This window comes from Rhodnius prolixus, unplaced genomic scaffold (assembly GCF_049639745.1).
Source record: "Rhodnius prolixus isolate KJV_2025 unplaced genomic scaffold, Rpr scaffold_3, whole genome shotgun sequence".
Classification (NCBI taxonomy): domain Eukaryota; kingdom Metazoa; phylum Arthropoda; class Insecta; order Hemiptera; family Reduviidae; genus Rhodnius; species Rhodnius prolixus.
Window position 1 is genome coordinate 37,225,941 of NW_027411603.1, and position 3,437 is coordinate 37,229,377.

The window sequence follows — 3,437 nt, forward strand, 5'->3', positions numbered from 1 at the left end:
TCTGACTCAAATCTAAATGCACCCCGCACTTGTGCGCTTTATCTTCGTGTACAAATCGTATTTGGAGGGGTTAAGCGAGTTATGATTTTTAGGGATTCATTTTATTTTTTTATTTTTTGGTCATACAAGTTTAACGACCTTTTATTTTATCGTCACAATATTTGTAAAATTGACGCCCTTGCTTACATATCTTTATTATTTTCTTTCTATCAAAGTACACGAGTACTTTTCTCTGGGTCATTGACCTGTACAGACATCATTGAAATCAAGAAGTACTAAAACTGGCTTACCTTGATGTTATAGCATTAATAGTAAATTTTATGGGTTTTATTTTATTTTTATTTCTTTTATCTTCTACTTTACGCCATTTTGCATGAATTTCTTATACAACTTATTCATTCAGATTTGCACACTACTGTCAGAAGTATAAAAAATAAATTTTACTGACACTAACATTTTTAATTATTTTATTGTTTTATAATCAGATCGCTTTAAGAAAAGTTATTTGTAAGCTCTGTTATTATTATTTATTGTTACTTGCTTATAATGCAATTGTAGCAAGGGGTTGACCCGTGCCTTTACACGGATAAAATACAAAAGATAAAATAAATGAAAAGAGAAAAAGAAAGAGAAAACAAAAATAATTTCTCTTTACAAATAAAAATAATAGTAATAATAACAAACTTATTAAATTAATGAGAACAAATTTCTAATTTTTATTGAGTTAATTATAAAAAAGTACATAATTAAACTTTGTTTACTGAGTCAAAACAGAGATTCTCCAACACAATTTTAGGTTGTGTACAGGAAGAAGAGTTAATGTTATGCATATGTAGATACTTGGCTCTTAAGACATCTAATATCGGGCAGATAATTAGGAAATGAATTAGATCATCTTTATTGTTCCCACATAACGGGCAGGGGGAATCAGTATTAAATTTATAAACCCTACCGAGGATTTAGAGTTGAGGCTTCTTCTCAGACATTAATCTTAGTTGACTGGCAACTCTGATCATATCAATGTGACATTTAAAGTGAACGTAATGTTCACCTAACCCATAACTTCTAATATTCCTAAGGAAAGTGTTAAATCTGGTGTTTAACAGAGATTCAACATCCTTACTATTGTTTATATTATTTAGATATAGACTATAGATTATTGTTGAATCTTGCCATGAGATCCGTCAGTTTATCCTCGGGTATGTACTGTTTTCCCACAGACATCATCGGAACCAATAATCTCAAATTGCTTTCGCAAATCAGCGGTCCAGTTAAAGAGGGATGCTAGAAGCTATCAATGTTGTCAAGCAACGCGGCATAACAGATACGTGGCAATCTATTTTCGGGCATGGCTAAGATTTTCTGCAATAAAGAGACTATACGTTTAAATTTTTTTTGAAATTATATGAGTATGTCCAACCTCCAACCTGATAAATGCATCCGGAGTATTCCTAGATAATTTTATGTAAGCTCTGTTACTGAGCTTTCTAATTTAAGTGGTCTTCTGCAATTTAAAGAAATTAGACAAAGCAGTTAGGAATTTTATGTTCTAAGTTCTCTTAAAATGAGTATTCGAACAATATTAGAACCCAGTCGCACAAAATCTAAATTCAGACCGCTTCATCTTGCTAGAGAGTCCAAAGAGAATAAGGATTGTGCAGTTGCTGTAGCTAGTTCTAGATGGCTACAGCGGTTTTTCTATATATCAGCCTCTCTCTCTTCTTTCAGTTGGATAATAAAGCGTCGTGTTATCTTAGTGATTCGCTTCGTTAGACGATACTCTCTCTTCGTTAGCTCACTGGGTTTTATGAACACTGTTATTACCAGCTAACCCACCATTATACATACACCCACATACAGTTAATGTCAAAAGATAAAAACATATTTATAACAGTACTTTATCCCAAAAAATGGGAAACAGCGCTGTATGCACATTATATTGTACATACTTAACTTTATGTTGGTTGATGGTGTTTGCAAAAAAGTACTATTTAGAAGGAAAAGTTATTTAAGTATTTCCCGTTCTACCAGAGGAAATTTTACGATCATACCCTATTTTTGGAATTGGATTTCACTGTAAATATGATTTTAGATCCTATGGGATACTATACATAAAAGTGTGAGCAAATGTCTCAGAATGTGAAATAGCAAGAAGCAATCGTCGCTTCTTACTAATCTTCTGGCCGAAATATATAATTTAGCTGTTCTCCCCAAACCTTTTTTTTTGCATTTACGCCAAAATGACTCGATCAATTGGTAAAAAACATGGAATTTTGTTTCAAATAAAACTGAATTTTTGAAAAGATGTTCTCAGAGAACTGTTTAATACTTTATGTATCAATCGATTTAATTTTTAAAAATGATCAGAAAATGTGTTTTCACTATCGAACTCTTGAGTGAATTGTAGCGGTGGATTTGAGTATTACCAGGCGCAAAGTGTGGACTGTTTACTTTGTATTAAATGCAAATATGTGTTAGTATAGTATTGTATCAATTAATAATTATATTGGTTTTATTACTAAATTATCACAAATTTCTACATCCTTCTATACACATGGTGCTATCTATACCCTTCGAAGTAAATATTAGATTTGTAATTCAGTGAAATAAATTAGAATAATGAATAATAAGGGCCATTATTTGCACTTTGCTTTACCTTGCACATTTCATTAAGATATCTTCCCTCTTCTCTATCTATTTTACTTGTTTTAACCAATTTCTAACTGTTTATCCTACTGAACCTATTCCTATTCAAGCAAAATATACAATTTGATTAAGTTAGTTTCTATTTATATTTTTTTGCAGACAATACTGGGAGGCTTCAATATCAATTTGTTCAGAATTTTCGGAACATCAAGTCATCAAGTAACAATTTAGTGTAAAATTTAATTTGAACTTCAATTTATTTAATTCAAATCATTTTCGTGTTATTCAATGGATTCATTATTATCGTATGAATTTATATATTGTAATAACATTCTCTTCTGAGAGGAGATTATTTAACCATCTCTGTTCATTTCATTCGTTAATTTTATTTACGCGTTCATTTTAATAAAGTGAGTTCCATAACTGTCTATCAATATCTAATAATATTGTTTCCTGTTCGTTCTTTTTGTTATTAAAACAAAAATACATTATTATTTCAGTTTATAAGATAGTAAGTGTTTATGAAGATAGATTACACTTTATTTGAAATAACTTCTATCCGGTTTCCGGTAAAGTTCATCACAGCAAAATAATTGTTGATGAGTTCCGGTGTGAAGTGTTAATTAATTTAAAGTCTTACTTAAAATAAGTAAGTAAAATTAGTTTAGGCAAACGTTAAACCACTTGTCTTAAAAACTCATTCTTTTGGAATTTGGTACATACTTATACTAAATAAAGCAATAAACTGTGGGGCCTAATAAAATAGTATTGAAGCAAAAATAGTTATCCAT